The sequence below is a fragment of the Rhopalosiphum maidis genome, chromosome 4 (genome assembly GCF_003676215.2).
Source record: "Rhopalosiphum maidis isolate BTI-1 chromosome 4, ASM367621v3, whole genome shotgun sequence".
NCBI lineage: Eukaryota > Metazoa > Arthropoda > Insecta > Hemiptera > Aphididae > Rhopalosiphum > Rhopalosiphum maidis.
Window position 1 is genome coordinate 25,259,401 of NC_040880.1, and position 25,751 is coordinate 25,285,151.

The 25,751-nt window shown below is 26.3% G+C and overlaps 1 protein-coding gene across 3 annotated transcripts in view; it reads right to left on the reverse strand.

Moving 5' to 3' along the window:
* LOC113548253 (BAI1-associated protein 3) overlaps positions 1 to 25,539 on the reverse strand; it is a 149,823-nt gene extending 124,284 nt beyond the window's left edge. For all 3 annotated transcript variants that reach the window (XM_026949039.1, XM_026949038.1, XM_026949037.1), the window contains exons 1-2: positions 25,341 to 25,539; positions 1,611 to 1,660 (exon numbers count right to left, since the gene is read on the reverse strand). The gene's annotated coding sequence lies outside the window, so the exon portion shown is untranslated. The remainder of the gene's footprint in view (positions 1 to 1,610; positions 1,661 to 25,340) is intronic.
* Positions 25,540 to 25,751: the final 212 nt, after the last annotated feature.

Here is a 25,751-nt window from a genome sequence, read left to right on the forward strand (position 1 = left end):
TAAATCATTCGCTAAAATCCATAAGGTTTGCCAACTTTATTAATTTAAAATGTAAATGTAATCCCGAAAGAAGTAATTCAAATGTCATACTTTAATTGAATTAGCTTCAGTAGAATATGACATTTAATTAATAGATAACATTTGCGTGGAGTAATGAAAATTAAAAAGATTCATTACTAAAAATACCTACTCGTATACACAACGGGTTAATTAATTCGAAATTCTCTACGTATATGGGTTGCGAGGAGATAAAATGTAATTGTTTGAATACAAATTCTCGTTCTATGGTAAATTATATGGTAATTTTAACACGGAAATATACACGTTCTATATCATATAAATACTTAGGTAAATAATATGATTTAAAAATTAATTATTATTATTTTTTAGAAATGATGCATATTGATTTTATGTTTAATTTAATATTCAACGAAGAGAATTTCATGGTAGTCTGACAACGATGTGTATTTTATTCTAATTTTGTACGTGTCATATATAATGTTTAATTTGCTTTGATCTTCAACACAGAGGATGTTTCTGAGTTTAAATGAAAATTAGCAAATTATTTTATATACATTTTTTTTTTTATTTAGTTTAAAATGTTTCATCATATTGCATGCCATTAAAAGTCTAAATATTTTATAATTAAAAAGGCATATCATTTTCAATTTTAATAACCCATGCTTAAAAATTTAAAACAAGGTTCTTTTCATAAGTTGTTCAATTATCGGAGTACATACAGATAATTTCATTTTTTAAACTTTTAAATTAAAGTTAAAGTTCAAATATTGACGAAATTGGATACTTTGACAAAAAATTAAAATAAAGATTTCATATTCAAATAATATTATTTGAATAATGTTGAACTTATTTTCATATCGTACGTATATAATTACACAATGACATTTTCAAAACGTTTAAACAAATATTAAGAAATTTATATATTGAATCAATTCACAACATTTTACGTTGATTTTAGTTTAAAAATTAAATGTGATATTTTTGGTAAAAACGAGTTCAACTTACTGAATTGAAAAAAATAATGAATTATAATAATATAACTTGTGTATTTATATTTTATATAAGTAATAAATAATTTTTTGGTAGTCAATATAATTGACTTCTAGGTTAATAACAACCGTTATGATCGCTATATTCTAATATATTATAACCATATAATATTATAGTTATTATTAATAGTAGTGTACTTAGAAATTGATGCTGAATAATGATCCTTCTATTTCTTTTACGAAAATTAATTTTATGTCTTACGAATATTTATCGTTATATTAAAATTAAATTATCCATTGCAGTGACCTACTAAGTACACTTAAAGAGTTCCCAAATATTATTTTGACCTATAATAATACAGAAAAATATATACAACTCGGTCTCGATTATAACTAAACTCATGAATTTAATAATTACTATTATAATGATATCATTAATTTTAAGATACGTAAGCTGAAATCTACATTAAAATAATGCCAAATTATTGAATAAAACCGGAAAAAATATACTTTCTTCATTATTTAAATCATATTGTTTTTTTCTACCAAAACATCAGTTTTAATTACAAGTTTATTTTTTACTTTGTTTTTCGTACTTACCTAATGAAGTATAAACTTGATAAATCTGTCAAGCACAATATTTTAAAAACCTGAAACATAATAAGACTTTAAGTAAAAATAATATACTTTTTGTGATGTTTAACAATATTGTTTAAGTGTAGTATGATCTTTCCAGTCAACTCAGAGTAGGTTTTATTTTTACATGCTGCGGTAATGGGATCGTTTGAAAAATGTTGTCAACATTTTTTTTTCATTTATAATGATGATATATATTCTTAACTTATTTCGTACATTATAGGTACCCGTAGACTACGGGCCGTGGTCTACCAATAGAAAATTATTCAGCGCTGAGAACATGGATAAAATATATTCTTCATTACGGTGTGGTCTCATAAGAAACAGATGAGGTCTGTAACGGGTTGAACACGTTCGAATCCACGGGTTTCTGTTTAGCCGCAGTGATGAATATATTATACAATGAAATCCCTAATCCTTATATTATTTGTGTATTATACAGTATACATTGACGCAGTTTTGTGCAGGACAACGGAGTTTAATGCAATTTATCATTAATGGAATCGTATATATATATATGATAGTCATAAATACCTCATTATTATTATTATTAAATATTAAAATGTGCATTGTTGAAAACAGGAAGGCAGGTAGATACGACAATATTTAATAAATATTCAGCTTTTATTTTCAAATAGTAACTATACACGAGAACGATTTATCGTATCTATCACACCCTTTTTTTTATTCGCGAACACGCGTGCCCGCACATACCTATAATATATTATATGTATGTCCAAAACATAAACTATAATATAAATTATTATTACCGAATTTACATATTTTCATTATTTAAATGGTGTCCTTTCCATGTGTTTTATACGCATTTCACAACTGTTTAAAAACTTTCAATTATTTAAAAATGGACTCTACACTATTCAATTATTGTAATTTTTTTTGATTTTTGTGGCGCTTGTATAATAGAAAATTATATTTATTACACAATGTTTTAGAATCGAAATATTATTATGGTGACGTGCAATAATACGCTAGTGGTTGGTGGCGTACGCGAGCGAAAGAAAACTTTTGTGTGCCGAATTGCATTCACATTCCACAAATCTATATAAATATATATATATTATGTCTTAAATAGTCGATATATATACCCTCCGCAGCATTAAACTGAAATAGTGAAATATGGTAATGTACACATACAAAATAATAATGTTCGTGATTTTTACATCTATTATTATACTGCACTGCATCATGAATGCTTAATGTTGCGGATAAGGTTTTAAATCATTCCTGTTTTTACATATTATTATTATTATTATTAATATTATCATGTACAATTAACATTATGCTTTTTTTCTTTTAATGTTGCAATGCATCGCGTGTTTGAATATTCCATCGGTATTAGATACGTGCAACTATTGTTTAACCTATATTTTTCTCGAAAATACCAAAAGGCTTTTAGAATAAACCTAGGTATTTCAGTGACCGAATTGTATTTAAAATAATATTATTATTTGATTTGTAAAACATCGTAATACCTTTATATTTTGTTCAATGGATTTAAAAATTCAATTTTAAATGACTCTATAACGTTTTCATTAGCCACCATAACTTATATTAGATTTATTGAAAAAAAAATACTCGCTTTTGCAAAAGTCGTCCAGTTAAATTTTACACAGAATATTAAAAATAATAACAATTATAATAACATTATATACAATTCGATTTTACGAGAAAAATATAATATTTATACATTACTTGTATTTTTTGATGTTTCAAATGAATAGTGTATAAAATATAATAGCCAATTAATTAGTGTCTAAGTAATATTTACAAGTTTAAATTTTATTAACAATTAGATTGTTAGAAATGTCCCGTTTATACTTTTTATAATTATGTAATTCTAACTACCACTGACAAACACCAACATTTCAATCGATCTAAAACCCGTGTCCAAAACACTTGTTCCACAGAGGTTTCGTTTGACATGGGTATGAATACAAAATTACCTATACGGATTCAAATATTCAAACTAATATTTTATAATTCGATTTATCAAAATTCAACATAAATAATGAACGTAAAATGTAACACGATCGATGTCTGATCACAATAATTACAAACGTAAGTAGGTATAATTTGTACAAGTAGTAAGTATTTAAAATTACTTTTTTGTTTACAATCAATATCAACGCGAAAATGTACTATAATCAGAACTATAAATTTAAAGTAAACACTTTATTTGATATTAATTCATTTATTTATAATTAAAAAATTGAAAACCGCCAATTTCATGAGTATATTTATTGTATAATATGGAATGATTTCATTAGAAATATAATTATACATCCAGCTTTTTCATATAGATATTTAAATGATTAAATGATCGGCTTACGATACTTTTCAGAAATTTGATATTTATATTTGGTTATGATGGATTAATGATCTCATATATCAAATAAAACTATCACTAATAAAATAATAAAATAAATAATGTGAAAAATTAAATTCTCGTGTTTACGAAACGTGACATTGTGATTATCATTAACTCTCGGAAATTTCAGATTATTACACATTTCACTTTGGAATTATTTATTTTGTAGTTTTAAATACTTTGATGCACGCTTATAACAACTTATTCAAAGAATTTTGTTAGAATATGTCGTTAAATTATATATTACATGTTACTTTTTTTAAATTCAAATATCAACTTGATATGTTATAGAATAATTTGATTTTTAATAAAAGTAAAATTTGCACATCGTAAAAAATCACGTAATACATATTAATATACATTTTGACATTGAGCGTAAAAAATTATGCAGAAATACGATAATTGTATACGTTATGTGGTAATTTTTTGATGTTAACTTTAAATAAAAACTGTCTGTTTTTTTTATGCCTTAATTTATTTAAAGAAATAATCCTTCAGTTATAAATTGTTTTAAGAGAAAATGTATCCTTTTGAATTTAAATGTTTTGAATACAGTTTACATAAATTAAACATTTTAGAAATTAAAATAATTTTTGCTGAATGTATTTTATGGTTTATAGGAGGTTTACTCCATTCAATTATATGGACACTGTGGAGAGAATGAGACATTTAATATTATCAAACGTTTTAAATTTGCATTAAATTATTAAAATACGTTAAAGTTCTCAGTATTTCTTACAATGTATTGTAAAATTATCTTTTACATTTTTTAAATTAATTCGAATACTAATTTTAATGTTTAGACAAATAGATGGAATACAATTTGACCAATCGAAAAAATCATCAACATTATGTAGTCAGTATTCTCCCTTCTTCACGTAGTAATATTATTTGTGAATTTATACATTGAACACTCATAGATTTTTAGCAAGCACATTTCATATAAACATAATTTTACACTTTTGCAATAGCATTGTTATTTTTTTTTTTTTTTAAATATATATATTATGACATTTTCTTAGTTTTCGGGGGGCATCGAATTCTCAGCCCTTATCATAATATTATTATGTTATAACGCTCGAGGTTGTATTGTTGTGCAATAGTGAGTTGCACTGCAACGGCCGGGTGTATAATGGCGGGGGGTAGTTTTGAGTCTGAATACATTGTATATACTGCTATAATATTATATAATACGAACATCGCTTCGACGAGATATTATGTCTGGTGCCAACGGCAGTCGTGCGCATGAGTGTATAGTATTTTATTATTGAGGTATAATATACGGGAAACGAAACGGAATACATTTTTCGGGACTTTGGTTATCCATTACGTATTATTCACTTGCATGTTGACAGAATCCCAAATGGGGTTCTGAAATAAAATATAGGGAAAAAAATTCCGCGTAACGTTCGCAGCGACTCCGTATTTCGTATAGAAAATACGTAGGTACTTGCATTATCATACAAACGTATAGAAAATCGAATACCAAAAACGATACCGCCTTGACTCGTTTGTACTTATGACCATCTGTTAGCGTGAATATTCACCGCGGTCAAAATTCAATGTCGCTTCGCTAAAAAGTATATATTGTTAGACGTGGCGTGTCACAAAACGATAAAAAGACCAGCAGCGGGTAATATTGGAATATTGGCAACAAAATATATCATGAAAGATACGTGAAAAATCTTCTGTTGAAGAAGCTGTGCACCAGCTTAACAAACAGCTATATAAAACGATGTATCGAGTGAGATAATCGACGAAAATTAATCATCCAGACGTATGATTTTATACCTAAGAAGATAGACCATGGTTAAGTTACAACTAACTTTGCGATGTTATACATTTTACGCTAAACTACCGCCAAAAATGATGATTGCATTTTTTTAAAAATCTAAATGATTATGTTATGAAAACTAACTATTATAATATTACTTTTAGAGTTATAACAACCGAATAGTTAATATTGAAAATTAATATCATTAACCTTGTTTTTATGTTTGTAACATAAAGCATTTTATTATTTTACTTATACAATATTATATAGCTTTTACTTGAAATACAGGATGTATGATTATAATGTAATGCGAGCGTTATTTAAATATATTTTAATAACTAGAATTCAAAATAAATAAATAAATAAATAATTGATAAATTTGAGAAGATTGCAATTTTTTACTCCAATTTATTATAATATGATATCAAATTTATAATTGTATTTGTTGTACAGCATTATTATGGTTATTTAAAATAAAATAACTTTTTTAGAATTTTTTAAATTCACATTTTATATTTTTTTAAGGAAATTAAAATATATATTTATATATATATATATAGATTTATCTCTGTAATATCATATAATATTTATTATATTATTATATTGAAACGAGTCTTATTTATAACCTAGTCCAAGAAATTATGAAGTTCTTTGATACCTCAACATAATTGCATCCACTTCTGTATAATTGGCAAGTACCTACAGAAAGTATATTCGGAGATGAAAACTTTGTTGACTTTTTTTTCATCTATTCTGAAAGAAAGATATAATTTGTTTTACAAGACAGGTGTATGTGGAACAGAAATATATTATCCTATATTAATTTAATATATCATTATTATCGTGAACGAATATGAAATTTATGATATTTTTATTACTGAGAATTTTCAGAGATGTCTTATTTATACATTACACTCAATAAAATATTTAATAATACATGATTATGTTGATTAAAAAATTCAAAAGGGAACCCACAATCAATATTATATGTATAGCAAACAAATTTAAAAATCAAATAAAAATGTATGCTGGTCACTGATGCTTAAGCCTGAGCTTTATGTTGATTTAAATTTTAACTGCCTGCAATGATTACAAATATTAGTAAAAATTAATTTATGAAAATATTATATTGTATATTTGTATGTATAAAATTTAAATTATAATTTTAATTAAACTATACATATATACATTATAAATTAATTTTTTTGTTAATAATATCTTTTTATTATACCTTAGCATAATACATTTTTTACATAGGTACCTACTTATTGTATAAGAATGTCTTAAAATACTATTAATTTTTAACACAGCATAATCGTTGTTTGAATGTCCCATTCCTTAAAACATAAGATAATTTAGCTGGGTTAATCTTAGATCATGAGCCAAAGTTAGGCGGAATTGCATAGTTCTATTTAAGTTTCTTAAGCATTAACTTGACCTAATTGCTGTAGATTATAATCAATGTATATGATTTTAATTTTGTGATGCATTGTTGGATCAATACTTGGTATCTAAACAAATTGCTTTATATTGGAGTAGATTATAGTTAGGTTAAGTTTTTCTTTTAAATTATAATACACTTTACTAAAATAATTTATCAATTAAATCCAATTGACTATTTACATCATAAAAAAAGTGTTTAATTAAAAAAATAACGTATTATATATTATAGTCATGTTATCATAATAGCATCGTGTTATTGAACAAAAAAGTATTATAATATTACCTTAACCGACAACCAGAATTTATTGTCTTAACGAATCAGTGAAAAAAATACATTTATTAAATCTTTAATATAATAACATAATATCATGTTTATTGTATACAAAAGGGATTAAAATTTAACATTTTGATAAAACGTCGCCTAGAAAGATATTATAACAATGGCTGCTTATCGCACAAACGTTTAACCACAAGATTATGAATGTCGGACAAGCGGTCTCCCATAAAACCCATCTTACCGAAATCATTGTCTTACGAGTTGTCTGAAGGCGATAGTTTACGATTAATCGTTATCACACCTTGAGTATTTTATTTAAAAGCCCGTGGCCTGCAATATCCAATGGGTCGTGACATAACGATGGCAATTGTGCACAATAGTGACTGTTAAATACAATTTAATTAAATATTTATGTTGACTGGTATAGCTATACTGCGGAAGTATACCATGGAAGACACATGAATCACAGCTTGACTCAAAAACAATTTTACTAAGAACCGAGAAGAAATTCGCTTTTTGAGAAAAGCAAGATCGTTTATTTTTTAGCACACAAAAACAGGAAACTGTATTCAAAACGAATATATTATTACAGTTCGTCATTCAAAAGATTTTTGCGATAAGATATATTTTTATCTTATTTTTTTTAAACGATTTTTTCATTTAATACATCCTACAGTGAGTGGAAAACGCGTTGATACATACCTAAAGTATAATGCATTATGTATATTATATTTCATCCGTTAAACGTTTTATAATTTTATTGTTCAGATTTAATAATTGCAAATGTCTCATTCTTATTTTTATTCTTATTATTGTAGTTATTATGAGTCTTACAGTTTGGAAAATAAAACGTACGAATATACAAATTATAATAAATACCTACAACAGGAAATCCCACGTATATAATAATTTTATGTTTGTCTATTGCATAGACCATGACTAAATAGTTATTTAGTTATTTAGCTATAGTACAGACACTATATACTATATTGTATAGATTCAAAATTTCACAAAATCGAGTACAATTCGTTAAAATTATTTGGTCCAATGTTCTTGAACATGATATACAATAATAAACCATTGAGCATAGACAATATAGGACATTATATTATTGTACAACTAATGTAATTTAAGTGAACACATTTATAGTTTATTAGAAAATATTAAATTCATGTGCATTTTATGTATTTTTCAATATTTGTACCATATATACATGTACCATTCATATTTCAAATAATTTTATAAAAATGAAACATTTAATATATAGAAAATTATATAGTATAATATATTTTTACTAACTATTCAAGTTACTACTATACAGTAAGCTTCAGGTAAATTTTGTCATGGAATAGGTAAATTATAAAATGGATATTTTAAATGTCTTTTTAACTTTAGGAGAAATGGTTTATGAAGGATGTTTTATGTTTTTATGTTTATAAAACATAAAAATGGTATAATTTTTTTTTTTTTTACTTAAATACTTGATAAACATTTCAATTATCTAGGCCCTGTGGTTATTTGATTTTAAATTAAAAATAAAAATAATTTGTTGAAAACTAATGTCACAGGGATATTTCTGTTAGTTTGTTATTATTTTGTTGTTAGTTTTCCCTAATTGTTTTAAAAAGTACTGGGAATTTTAAATCATAAATATCCTGCAAGTATCAACTAGATCCAATTTAACCTGTTATACTACAATACACTGTCATCAAATTTTAAAATTGAGGTGTATTTTAACTACGCCACTAGGTGTTAAGACTTAACTAAAAATCAATTTCAAAAAAAAGAATATTTATTACAGTAAAACAAATAAATTAATCTGAACTGTTCAGAATTTAAATTACAATTTATTTATACACTTCAATAATAAACCGATATATTATTTAATTTAATATAGTGTATTGTAACACGTTTGAATACTGTAATCCATACAAACATCTTCGATTTCACTGTGCTAATAAAAATGTCAATTGATAATATGTAATTTGAAAAATATATTTTTTTTTTACCACTTTTGCTGTTTAAATTCTTTAAAATCAATCAATATAAATAAATTGTAATCTATTTGGCTACAGTGACTCAAGGGTTCGGTTGTTGGATGATGGTTGAAGGGTGTTTGACGATTGCATTTTTTCTAGTCCAAACTATCGAAAGATTGATGCTCCATGATTTCAGTGCGAATCTCTTTTCAAGCTCCGATAGAAGAGTGCAAATACCCGTTTTCAGGATTTATTTCTATCGTTTACCCATCTGGCGAGATATCTCCCAACCCGATCAGTGAAATAAAAATAATTAGCGGAAATACTGATAAAAGTATCATTCTATCTATCTAAAGTTTTCGAAGGACTTTCGAGATTCTATATCACATAATACAATCACAATTTTATATAATATTATAAACGATGTATCTATATAAATATAATATTATAACCGGGACATACGCAATACTTAACAATGGTAAAATATAAATAATGATACACAACACACACATACACACATATATATTCGTGTGCATATGTATGTGTGTATTTGATTTTAGCACTATCCAAACTTATTGTACAGTTAAAATTATTTATAGCGTATGATATATTATTATCTATATTAATATTGACAAGTGAAAAAAAAATATTATAAAATATTAAGTAATAAGTAGGTACTCAACAAATAAAAGTTGAATAAATGATTTGTTTAATTAATACTAGAAATGACCTATTTTAAGTTAAGTCAAAAAAACGTTACATTATAGAACGCTTAAATTCTGAATGAAAATTTTAATTCAACGTTGAATTATTTAATCTTACGGGGGAAAAAAATATTATATTTATAATTCTAGAGATATTTTAATATTTTATATTACATATTTATATTTGTATTGCTTTAGTAATTTATTTTTTTATTATTAATATGGTAGATAGAACCTATTGTTTTCTAAACAAAGTGACATACATATTTTAATAATTATTATGAATGTATAATATGATTATATATCAATATATTATAATATTACTAGCTATTATTAACTTAAAACTTATAAGTTGTAAGTTATTAGTAACTTACCCTAGAACGGTATGAAGAAGTTCATTGAAACAATAATTTTAAACTACGAAGTATTCTGAAAATGCCATCGTTTATAGTTAATAATAATATAATACATACTAAGAATCTCTACAAGTAATAATTTTTAAATTACAAATGTTCATATAAAATCATATTTTTTTTGTTTAAATATACAATCTCGTCAAAATTTGAACTTGAAATATCAAAAAAAAAAAAATATGCAAATTTGTATTTTGAAATATTTCAATGGTGATTATAAATAACATAATATGATGAGTCTTCTATTAATTTTAAAAAAATAATTGTTAAAATTTAAGATTGTATGCATTTTTAACTAATAACTAATTTTCACTTCGATTATAGAACACCATTAGCTCATGTTTTTGGTAAATTTCGTTAACAATTGTAATTTAAGTTAAAAAAAACTGTAATTTTGGTATATTTTACTATACATGAGAAATTTAGTAATTCATTTTCAAGTTTTTTATTCACAAACGAAAATATTACAAAAATAATAGTTGTTTTAATACGTTTTAAGCGCAATATATATTTATGCATATACTTCATTATACATAACGTTATAATATGTAAATTTAATAAATAAATAAAATACAATTCGATCGATATAAATTAAATTATATTTTTAATATTATGCAATTATATTTAAATGTAAACAACAAAGTAGTTCGTGTGCAGGGACATTATTTAAAGTACCATTTAAAACAAACATTTTAGATGATTAATGACAGTATAGTCATATTTTACACACTGTTGACTTTCTTTTCAAAACGTAACATAACATTTTTATATTATTAAGTTTCAACTTTATACTTACGGATAAGTAATAATTTTTATTTGACTTGAAATTCAAAAATTAAATTAAAAAAGTAAAAACGAGTTATCCGTACTAATAAAACCTTTTGATTAAAAGTTATTTTTATTGAATATATTGTTATTTTTTATGCAGACAACAATATAATAACTATATTATACTATATTTTTATAGTATTTACGATTTACAATTTCAAACAATCGTTTTCATATTTTATGGGTACTAAATGTTATTTAATTAATTTTCCAAACTTAATAGGTATTTATTGAAAATGAATTAAGCTCATCTCCAAAAAATATCTTTATCGAACTGTACGTCACTAAAACCTTAAATTTTATCACATAATATCGTTATTAAAATTGTATCACATAATATATCGTTATATTGTATTGCATTCATAAGTAAAATAATTTTTTTATAATTTACAATTTATAAAATAAAATCCAATATAAAAATTGGACTTTTTTAATTACAAAGTTTTTGAATTAAAAAAACTATATTATTATTTAGGAATAATTTAACTTATTTCATCAGGTACGCTGGAATGACTAGATGCCGATATCATTCATTTAGAATGATAGAAATGTTTACCTCATTTATGAGTGATGATAAGTATTGACAAGGGGACATAAATGACATAAAATGATATTTTTGCCACAGAATCAAGGAAATGTATAAAGTTTTAGCTAACAGCAGAAGTGGGCACAAATGCTGAGTTAATGATAGCAGTACATTGTAATAATATGTTTGTACTTATGCATTATTATATTAAATTAATGTTAGTCATAGCATTTAATTAAAAATAAAAAGCTTTATGACTGTAGTAATATTTTAAAATCATTGCAGTTATTTATGTTTTACATTATGAGTTAAGGGTAAAACTTAATGGCTTTTCGATGTAATATAGTTTTTATTTTATTTTTTAATTATACATTTCAATAGAGGTAGATCATTTTTCAAAATGTCCATGCTTTGGATGATTATAATTTTTTTTATAAATAGGTGCGGTAATTATCATGGAATAAAATACCTGAATTATGACGTGTAAAATATTTAAAATATATTTTGACTTTTAAGCGTCAGATGTAACGCTTAAACTTAAATAAAACTTATGGTTATTAAACGATTATTATAATTCTTTAAGAATCTTGAATTAAAAATACACTGTGGTTGCTTATTAAAATTCACGAAACGTTTGAAGTAAATAATAAACATTAAAAATGTAATATGATACAACAACGCTACACCCTTGATGAACTACAATACATACAGTTATGTACAACTCTACCGGTTAGAAATGTTATTGATTTTTTAATAAATCGTATAAATCCAAAAAAAAAAAAAATATATTATAATTATACACGATTTAAGGTGTAAATAATTTACAATAATTTATGTTGTGTACGCTTTTCCATGACGAAATAATAAATGTTTTAAAACGACTTTTGGTCGTGTGCCACCGACGCGGCCGATTTAGGTGTTGATAACCGAAGAAACCCTCATTATTACAGCGGAAAAACGATTTTCAATACGTTTTGAATGTATAACGTCATTCGATGAGGAAGGTCACTTATTACCGATTCCACTTCATTTCTACATAATATTAAATTTTCAGCGACGACAACTCGTTTTTAATTTTATTTACACAAGTAAACACTACGTCATATAAATTAAAATTATAACAGGACTGTGCAAACTTAAAGTATCTATAAATATATATATATAAATAAATAAATAATTTAATTCATATAATACGTATACACAGACCAATGATGAGGTACGAGTCTAGTATAAGCGCTGTAAAATATATAGGTAGTAGTATATTATATTATTGTATAAATAAAAACATTTGGTGCACAACATTTATGGCAAGAAGACGAAGTATATAAAATGATTTCCCAGATTGTATAACAGTTCACTCACTCGAGTTTACGCCTCGGTCGCCACCGGCAAAATGACATATAAATCACACATAATCCTTGATCGAGTATTTTCCAGTAACCCAAGAATTCCTTAATGCTACATAGCATTATATTATAATGTATAATTTCGCGTTGAACTATCAAGAAATTACGAAAATTCAATAAATTCCCTTAAGGCATTAGACACGCGTCTTATTCATTTCCTCGATTAAAATAAATTTGAATATTTTTTATTTAGTTTTAGTTTTAGTTTTATTTTCTAGATCATGTGAACGTTGTCAATGACGATCCTTCGGTCGAAACGTATCAGCGTATTCGAAGCACATTCGAGACGACCGTGACCAAAATTATCAACTGAATATCTACGGCTTAAGACTAAAGCTAATTTACGACAAGTCACAAGAAGTATAAATTATTTGAATACCGTTTAGAAAAGAATGGTCCGCCGTGAAAACCGACGACTCGAAGGAGTTAATTTCACTCAACAATTTTACCGAGGAATATTAGATACAATTTTGACGTTAGAAAAATATTTCTGGGGTTTAGACAATATAACACACGTTTATTGCGTCGTACAAACAAATTATAGAAAACAATCAGTCAAATTACTCGAGTAATGTTCTTACACGTGATACCTTACGAGTATAACTGAAACCCATAACAGTTACTCCCGCGCGGTTTAAATATTCAAACATGGAAATAACGCGTGAAAGTTATAATGGATACCAACGATTAATTCGGCGGTTTCACGATTAAAAATGTTTCCCGAATAAGCATTGTATTTACTAACGTATATATTTTAAAGATAAAACGTTGTGCCGATAAAACGATGATATTAATTTATCTGAATTAATTGGGTTTATTAAGATAAAGATTATTTTTGAAATCACAAAACTGTGTTAATTTTAAGTGCAGAAAAGGGTGATAAGCATTGAAGATAACGCAATTATTATTAATTTACTTCAATTTGTCAAAAACAATACTATAGTTGTAGGCATTTAAGTTTTTAATGTTTTTTTTTTTATTACTATTATGCATATTATTATAATTTGTTAAACTTATCATATTTTTAGGTATGTCAATTTTCTTTCAGCTTAATTGCACGAATTACATAATATTATGTTTTGATATATTATAAGGTCATCATATCAATTATTTAGAATATTTGGGTTAATATTAATGTATAGTAAATTACTACACTATTATTGGACATATAATCATATCAATATGTCATATATGTACCTTAAATTTTTAAATCTAAAAATAAAACAATTATTGTAAAATTTAATATTAAAATTGTTTAGCTTTTAATATTATTGTGTTATCAAGTCAATGCACTTAAAATAATATATATTTTTTTTTTGTTAAGGATACTTTGAACGTCATTATTTTACGTAGATAGTTAAATACATGTTTAACAAAAATAATGCTCGTGTAAATATAAAATTAACTCCAAACGAAAATAATGTTATGTCAAGTTCAAAAATCACCATTGATATTATAGTTGAAAATAAAAACGAAAACAGAGCCTGCCGTTGTAATACTGTCACCACAAAAGCAACATTGTTGTGGTATTTGAGATCTGTGTAACCCCAACCCGAAGGACCATCTTAACGATTGAACTTATCACGCAATTTTCCAGTGCTTTGAAAAGTATATTTGAAACCCGTAGTAAACAATTGCATGGCGTAGATGCATGATCAAGACTAAACACAGACAAGACGTCAGACAAGTTTTTCGTATCGAAAATCTCAGTGGTAATATTTTATTCAACTAATAATAAGAATACTAATAGTGATTTACTGCAGCGTTTAATTACATTTTTTTTTTTTTTTTGAGCGAACCTTGATAAAACAACATTTGCTATAAAATAGTAAAGTTTATGACCAAATATATTTAAAATTTAGAAGACCCTATTTGCATTAGAATAATTGAATAATTACTTATGCCTTTTTATCTAGAAACTTAAACTCCTATTGTCTCGATTTTCAGACACCTAAAAAGGAGGTATTTGGAATTGTTTAAGCACACTGTATACCAAAAAATAGTTGATGAAAAATTAAATAATAAAAAAAAATCATTATAAAACATCAATTCATTCTGAACTTCACTCGAAGTCTAAAATGTTTGAATTCTCTTGTTTCTGATTATTTTATTGTTATTTTATAGGGACAACAATTCCTGCAAAATCATTTTAAATATACACATAACGTTTGTTTTCTTTTGAACGAACATTTCATAAAAAAAAGTTTAAAAAAAATTTTAATGTTTATGTAAAGTAAAATTATTCCATTTTGAAATTGTTTGCCATTCTGTGTACCTATAACTATAATTATTAAAGGCAATACAATATTATTTAATTATATAAATTATAAACTCACATATTTCCAAATTTATTGACAATTATTTTTCCCATCCAAGAACATATGATTTTTCTATGAAATTTTACTGAAAATGAATTTGGTAATAAGTATGTATAATCACATCAATTTTTATATTTTATTCGTTTTTACAACTCGAAAACAAAAGGTTTCAATATTGCAAGAGCCTAGTGTATAGGTGATTGATTTTACATCAAAGACCTTTTTTTAAGACGTCATTTTCGAACGCTCCTTTTCCATTTTATGTATTTTACTTACCTCTTTCATCAATATTCGTGTATTTGTAGAAAATCATATGTGGTCATGTGGAACAACGAAATGTACATACAATTCATGATAGGTATAGAGTAAAAAGTTGTCTCGTTAAAAACAAGTTGAGAGACTTATTCGTGTGTAAAAAAAAATTATATGTGCTACCGACATACCATGATTTCAAGCAGTAACAATTTATTAAAAAAAAAAAAAAAAACACAACACGCACAAGTTAAAATTTCGATTAATGATGGTCATTACAGTCTGAGTGCCTTCGCTATAATAACCGATCAAATGATAGTGTCATATAAACATATTGTTGATTCCGCAGGTTTATCATAACATATAATATCCAAGATAAGAAAGTTTAAGTATTATTTGACCCATTTTGTCCGCTTTGGCTACGTGAGTAATTAGTTTGTGTACATTTCAGAAACGGGGCCAAAGGGAGTTGCGTGTCCGCGATCGTTTCCTGAAACGAAAAACCGGCCCATCCACCATATTATATACATATAATACACTATGTGACCTTCCATCAGTTTGAACATGGCAATAATTAACCTTATCCTGAAGGAAAATCCTAGTGCTATAGTATTAAAATCACAATTTGCCAGCGAAGGGTCTTCCGTCAGCCAGGACATGTGAACCGACGAATTAATTGGTTCTCTTCCGGTCTCCAGAGCAGAAAGGACACAACACTAAACCGGAGTTTAATTAAATTTAGATTTGTTATTTACAATTGTTATTCTTTTTATAAACGCGAGTATTATGAACCTAATGCAAGCACGAAATACACCTGCCCGTATTTGACACGGATTTCTAACGTTTGGTATTGAACATTTGGGCAACAATTCGAAATGTTTTTGACATAGTACTGTCCCAAATTCCCTTAATTAAATGTGCTCGCAGATATTTAACTGTAATTTCATTGGATCTCCTTACACGCGCTTAACTTTTCATTAAAAGTTTCAAATCGTTAAAAACATAACTCAAATTCCAAAATAATTCCAATGAAGAGTTTTAGAGACTCTTAAGCCAGAGTTATTTATCTTTGAAACAGAAGTTTGAGTGACTAGTGATAGTGGTAGTGAATTGAAATTATAATTTATTTATTTTCGTATATAGTTTGTTATCGTTAATGAAATAATAAATGTACCATTATGATAATAGATATTTTAAAAATTGTTAGCCAAATACTTTAAAAGTAAGTCATAACTTCTTGCAAAAGTAATCATTATTGCTGTATTCACCTAATTTCTTAAATAATAATTTATGCGCTAAAAAAATGTATATATTTTTAAATTATATTTTGATTTGTCGTTGATAATTTAACTTAAAATGTAAATAAAATATTATCATTATAATATATATATATATATATATATATATATATATATATATATATATATATATATGAACTATCCTATAAAGAATTATAATATCGCAAAAAAGAAGAAAAATGTTTTGTATATAGATATCAGTAGACTAGACTTAAATAGCAACAAGCTAGAAATATCTCAAATAATAAATATACATTTAAAATCGTATAAAGTATGTATTATATAAAAAAAATAAGTATGACTACGTAATAGTTCGATTTTTTTATATCATAAGTTACGTCGTAAAGTTTAATTTATCCTAGAACTGTTTAAACTATCTGTGTCATAAATCAATTTGATCATATCATATTATTACGAACAAGATAATATGAATCGAAAAGTATATATTATATTATAATACACTACATGCTTAACCAACTACTATCGTTTCCACAGCACTCGACGAATACAAATTGTTATTGTTTCGATTTTCAAAAAGAACACTACACTTGATAAAAAATATGACCATCCTATTATCCAAGACAAACATGATATTTGTTACATTATAATGAAAAAAAAACGAACCTTTTTTCGAAAAAGTGCTGAATTATATCGTTTTGAACATTTGTTCACTCTGAACATCGTTGTGTTCGATTAAAACAAATTGCAGTACTATTTGTACGTAAAGCTCTTTTATATGTACATCAAATCTGAACATCAAAACATCGGTTAGTCCCTCGTGATTCTGAAGCATGAATGGGAATGACGTATATATTATATACGTATTTTGTGTTCATCCGATGTAATTGACGGTCTCCATTTGAATGGTTGACAGTCAATATTTGCTTTTAACACGAAAACGACATTTTATTATTATTATTATTATTATTTTTTTTTTTTTTTTGAAAAGGATCTCGGGACGACGAATCGTTATTGAAACCAAAACCGACCAGCGTATTCAGTGACGTGGCCGATATTACATAATATACCTGCCTACCTGTCCATAGAATATCATATCTTTACTTTCAGAAACCCATTGCTCAGGGCGGTCTCATTAAGCAGAATGCCCTACTTAACGGATTTTTTTTCCCTCAAAATATTGTCAGGTATTAATTCGAACATTGGGAATACTGTTTTTCGGAAGTGTCGATGCGTTACGATGTACAATATAACCTAAACTAACCTTGGCACGACAGAACACTTTAAACTTCACCCCGTACTACATTAAGATGACTGACTGTGCTGTACTATCACGCGATCACTGCAAACGGAAACACTACAAGTAAATAATAATAATAATAAATAAAAACAGAAATAAATATATCAAAGTAAAAACCGTGATGTTTTGGTATATGACGAAATAATATTATTACATACTTGACCTGTTGATTTCAGTGAACTATCAAAACTTAATAATTGGCTTTGCGAATACAGTCGCAAACCCAAACATTTTGGAATTGAAGTTTTAATCCTTAACAAGTTATATATATGACAAAATACACGGAGATCAAATTCTCACTTTGTACAGTTTAATATTAAAAATACGATATATGTAAACACCATTTGATCGTGAGAAAATGAATAATACAAATTGTGGACACTTTGTAGTTATATATGCTATACATTAAGCATACATAATTGCCGATATAAAGTGTATATTAGAACCCAAACAAGAGTGAGATCATTAAAATTGTTTTTTTAAATGTTATACAATTTTATACAATTTCGAATAAATCGAGAACAAAGAACTCGTAAAGGATAGTTTTGAGTTTTTGACTATAATATTATAAATTAACCGTACTATTTTACTTATCAAGACTTATTTATTTAAATAATTTACTTTATACGTTTCTATATGTGTATATCTATGTATATATTATTAGGATAGAACAAAGTGACCGTGTTCTGAAATGTACATTTTTACCAGACCGTACAAAGTGTCCGCATTTTACATTTTAAACGATGAACCGTACAAATTAACCATTTACCAGGTCTCAACGTATAAATAACATTTAAGGCCCTGAATTTATTAGGTACTTACGAGATGTTGATTAGTTTTGCGTGTATATACAGTATGGATTTATATAAGCCATATGTCAATAAGGTATGAATTCCTTTTTGTACTACCTATTAGTTTATTGTAATAAGTACATAATATTTATTTCAACATTTTTTGAAAATTAACGGAATTTTCATAAAAGTATTATTGTTATAATTCAGAGCAACACAAAAATATAATTCTTGATTTCTACTAAACCATATAGATTCGTAATGACACTTATTAAGACCATGCGTATATACAATTGTAGTGTAATAGTATTAAACACAAATGTTACAAATATACAACTATATTTAGCTAACTTAATAAAGTAGAAGACTGAGAAGTTCCGTTTGGCTTAAGTTTTATAATTATTTGGAGTTTTTCACATAACGTGTCAACTTTGAAAGCCAAAAGCCCAAGACGTAATGTGCCGCTTATGATAAATGAACCTTTACTTTTCTAGCTGGTTCTGCCACGTGTTTTTATATTTTATAGTAGAATGCGAGAGCAATATTTTAACAATGACATTCAAGATGGCACTTTACACGAGGGCAGATTCAATGGACTTGTTGATCTGTGGGACATTTTAAAGTGTAATTTAATTTAAAAAGTGCAAAACAATCTAAGTACATGGTATATAATGATATTACGTCACTTGATTACTACCCGCTTAACATAAAATAACCTTTAGCCGTGTATTTATGTTAACCTTAAATTATTTATAATGTATTTTCGTTTTATATATTAGATGAAATATTTTTGAAAATAATAGAAATAAAAATAGAAGCAAAACAATTATTACGAAGAGAAGATAAGATGATTATAAAAAAATAAATAAATGGAAAAGCTTCTCAAGTTACATTCGTCTTTTATGTGCTAAAAGACAATACACACATACACTTTGTGAATTACCTATTGCGCAGTAAATCAGCATGACATTAAAAAAAAATTACATTTCCCTATCAAAGTCTTCAATATTATTCAGATCGATAATAAATACATTTAAACAGTTTTTTACTTTTTAGAAAGGTATTACAACTGACATGCGACTATACGTACGTGCTGCTTAGGTGTATCACATTTCAAAAATAAACGCTATTTAATATTATTATTTTCTTTGACAACGCAGTTAAATTCTTAGAAAAATGAATAAAGTATGCTTGTTTTTACTTTAATTTATGTTTTTTGGAACAATAAAATACAATTAAAATTGTTTTAAGTAATATAGGTTGAAAAATAAAAACTCCTAGTTTGAGATGAAAATCATTTCATTGCTCAAAATCAATAATAAATAAATATCTAGAAATAGATTCTACGTTGCTTCAAAACCATTATTTTTAAAATGCTATGCTGGGTACAAAAAAAAGGTTCACCCAAAAGTTTACGAAAATGGTGTTATTGTGTAGACGCGTAATACGAACCATTGTAGAATGTGAAGTATATAATTTCGTAATAAAATCGCATACATATATAGTTATGATTTTCAGATTCTAAACTTAATTGCATAACCACAACACTTTCATTATAAAGTATATTTTTAAGTTTATATTAAAAGTTATGTAAAACCCTATAGAAACCTCACAAAGTTTATGAAATTGTTCCATCTAATATTTTGTACACTACGTGTTCTATCGACACAATGACACACATAGGTATTCTTACTGTCTCATACAACTACAATACTTTATATACTCGTCATCTATTGATATACAATTGTACCATTGTTATATTATGTGATCGTTATTGTGTATTAATTTAAAATTAAATTATCAATCATTAAGATAATTTATAAGTTAATTTTATTTCTTTTTTTAATATTAACTAGGCTATCACATATTGATTCCATCAATCAAATTAACAACAACTCCTGTATTAAGAAAATGTATATAAACAGCTTCATCTGAGTTAAACTAGTATGGTAACTGTTTTGATTATGGAAAATATATAAAGCATAAATAAATATTTTTTTATTTATATATAAATAAGGGTTCATATAATATTTTAAATTTCGTATTTAAAAACCAACAAATTTTTTTCATATTTTTTAAATTACAATTTATTTAATCAGTATACAGTGTATAGAATATTATATTATGAATTACTTGAATGGAAAAACGTGGTTTTTACAGCATCAAGTATCAGAACTAGGAAGATGGTTAAATACGTAATAAGTCAGAAGAAAAATAATCGCTCGTACGTCGCATACTTATTGCGCTAAACTTGGTTTTTTTAAATGACTGAAAAATTGCATAGTAACTGTCATACGTTTTAATACTACCCAAAACAGTATTTCTCATAAACACAATAAAATAAAAACAACAACAACAACAATCTACGAACTTCATCATCGTTAAATCTTATTATAGATCCAAGTTTCTATGTGAAAACCGATTTATTGATGTAATGATCGAAACCATGTTTTTTTGTTTAATTAGTAAATGTATTAAAATAAATTATAATCTATAAAAATGAATGCCAAAGAATGTGAAATACAAAAAATAATTATTATGCTACCAACTTATTATATCCTTTTATTGTAGCACTAAAAATGTGAATCATTATTAAACCGTAACGTTTTACGATAATTTTATACTTCTTGGATATTATTGTGGAACAGTATTACCCATTTTTTTTTTTTTAATGTTCAATTTTAATCATAATTCATTTTTTACTCGTTTCTGAAACGAATATTGTTTAATTATAACGGTAACATATAATTAAATTACCAATGAATTTTTACTGTTCTAACCATAAATTATTATATTTAAAATGTAAATATTTTTTTAAAAACCTAATGCACGATAATAAAAGTAATAAACTTCCACAATACATATACCTAATAATTATTTAAGCGTTAGCACGTTAAAAGCCACAAATCAGGGAAAAAATAATAGTACCTACCCACTATAATTCTATACAGAACATAATGAAATAATTAATAAACGCATGTATGCATTTTTGTATGGAAAAGTATTCAGTTTAATGTATTAATTAAAGTTGAAACAGTATTCAATTTACTAAAAATTGTAAATTAAAATGCGTAAAGATAACGCAGATTTTAATCTATAAGTGGATTTACATTGTTGTACGATTAGTAAATAAATGGTTGAAATTAATTAAATTAATTCATGCCTAGTGTAGTCTGGTTTAAGTCTAAAATATTCTACATATCTGTAGAAATTAAAATATTATAGGAAAGAGTGTTTCATTTTCTTTTGTTTCTACGTAACGTTTGGGTAATTTGTATATATCAAGAATATAAAAACGTATCGAGTAAAATATTATATTTTTACTAGTTTATACATCTGTGACAATTATTAAAATATATTCAAACACATTTTACGATAATATGCAAACCACAAAAAATTGATATTTATTATAAAATCAATGACCAATATGATCTAATTTAGAAACAATAAACAGCATGTAAACGGAAGAAATAAAGATCATTTATCATGCATACTATGAGCAAACAAGATATAGATATGTAGTTAAAAAAAATCATGTGTGACTAAATTATTATTATGATGTCATTGTAACTTAAGAAGGTTATATATCTTTTGAAAAACATTATATTTAAATATAATATTTTGTAAAATATAATATAAATGTAAATATTACAAGTATTACAAAAAACTTTAATTGCTCTATCTACCTACACACTGTACAGAAATATAGTAATGTGTAGTGTGTCGTGAACAAATAGCATAAGCAATCAAAAAATTTAGCATCGCAATTCCGTGTAGATTTCCCCTTAAAAATGAAATATTTCGATTTAAAAAATCAATGTTTCAACCAATGTATACATGATAACACTGTCTACTTCTTTTTGACCGTATTCAAGAAATAAGAATTATGGCTTGTATTTACCCCAAAATAAAGGTTTCTTTTTCATCCGTTGTCCTATTAATTACCTATCGTAAATATAATTTATAGGAAGGACATATCAATCTATAGCGTTAATTAACCGAAAAAAATAAATTGATATAATTTTGGTGCACGAGTGTATCCTAGTTAATTTCTAGAAAATGTTATTTTAATAACTATATAATTTACCTAGTTACTGAATCAATAAGCATAAAAATTTCGCGCGCTTAAGTAGGTATAGAAATATAGTTGTTATTAATTAAATATTATGATATACATTAAGTACTATTTAATGAAGAAATACAAGTTGCGTAATCAATTCAGCACGGGAATATGTTAAATATGTTCAAAACTTGACTATTAAAATATGAAATAACTATTGATAGTTCTGCCTTGATTATTATTATTGTATTACGGGCCGATTCATTTTGTTACGACAACTATAACGGTGAATAGCAACATTAACTTTTATTACATGTTCAGTACATTGTAACATTAATATGGGTTTTGTGTAAATTGGAACGTTAGCGATACAAAAGAAAAGTTACGTATATTCAATTCAAGCTACTAATAATTACTAAAGTGTTAATTTTTATTTTTTTTATACAACTTTATTTATTAAAAATATAGAATCCTGTACAAAACTCCAAATACGTAATAAGTATAAATAGATAAAGGTTAGAAAATAAAAAATTACTTAAAAGAATATCAAGTTTGTATTTTAAATGAAAATATGTAATTTATTTTCATTAAGTACATTTTTATTTTATACAAAATAATAATGATAATTTAGGATGCAATTGGAATAAAATATAAAACTTAAGAATATTCCCTTGAGATAAAGCAATCACTCGCTTTCTTCATTCAAAAACGTAGTGCATTAAGAACTTTGCCTAAAAAAAACCCCATTAAATTCATACAGAAAATGTGTGCAGTTCGTTTAATAAGGAGTCACCTTGTTCAAAAACATCTTCATAATATATCGCTATATGAATAATACATTTTCATAACAATAGTAAATAACTATAATATTTTTGTTGTTTATTATTATTTTCTTTAGTTGTTGTTTTTATTTTTCAATTTCATTTCGAGCGGAAAAAAATTATGTACAATCAAACTAGTTTTTAATTATTCCAGCTACATCATACAATTTTCACTTGACAGTTTTTTATTATTAAGGAAAATATAAGCTGTGACGATATCAATATTATATGACACACATTACATTTCAACGGAAACTATTTGTATGAGTGGATTCGAATACAGTTACTATTAACATAGTTAGCAACTATTAATTGTACATATTAATATGTTTATTTTGTTTTTCATTTAATTTTTACTCAAGTCATAATATACTATAAACCATATTATTATTTTTCACCTGTTATTTAAAATGATTGATTTAATTGATATGATTCCATTAATCAAATTACTGGCTACACTCGTCATAACAAATTTATTGACAGGACTATTGTTTGCTGATGAAGTATTTAAATTTCATTCTTTTGGTTTTTTTTTTTCAGTTGATATACATTTTAAAAAAAATATATATATTTTTGTAACGTGATTATTTAGTTTTTAAAATGGATATTGTACAAAACGTAATTCGTCTTTATCAGTATAATTATTCATTTCTACATTTGCAATGCATACATATGATTAAATATTGCATAACTGATTGAACCATCTAAGGTTCTTTTTAAAATTGATCAATTACAAAAAAAAAAAAAAAACCATCAGAATTAATATCATTATTCACATATTTCAGAACGAATGTATAAAAATTGAACGGTCAGTTTGAGCCCACGTCACTAATATAATTTTATTGTATAAATAGATTGAAGGTACAAGATGGGGTGACGCGTGAAATAAATCAACACTTCTGACTATTTCCTCGAAAGGTTTAAATAACGCGCCGTCTTGTGAACCACGCGATGATGATGTGCCATTATTAACCGATAAGCAGCGAAGAAACTGTTCAGTTTTCAACCTCCCCCCCCCCAAAAAAAAAAAAAAATACCAATCGAAAAAACAACTATCGAAAACGTGTGACGTCAAAGGAACGCCAAAACCAAAAAACATAAATAAAAAAAAAAAAAAAAATTAATAATATTATAGCTATAATCCGTGATGTGTTTACCTCTCCGAAATCGTGAAGGCGGCTCTGGTCGACAGGGTGTCGGACGCGAACTTCGGACTCGATAGCGGTGCACGGCGTTTGCTTGTGCGCGTCGCCAGCGATATAGACGACGACACCTGTACGTGTGTGCGCGTTTGCGCTTGGATTCGTCGTTGGCGGTGGCGTGAGAACGCGTACACGGATCACCACCACTCGCCAGGAACCGCGGCTCTGGAGTGTGGCACCAGCGGTAGCGGCGGCAGCACCAGCGGCAGCAGCACCAGCACCGGCGGCGGCCTTGCGTGTCGCCGAGGGTTGTCAACAGGTGCCGCGAGAGCGCGAGGTAGTTGCAGGGGTAGTGCGCGCCCGCCCGGCCGCCGGTGGGCGCGGATGGGCGCGGGAGACTTCGAGAGGGTCCGCCGCCGTGGGTCG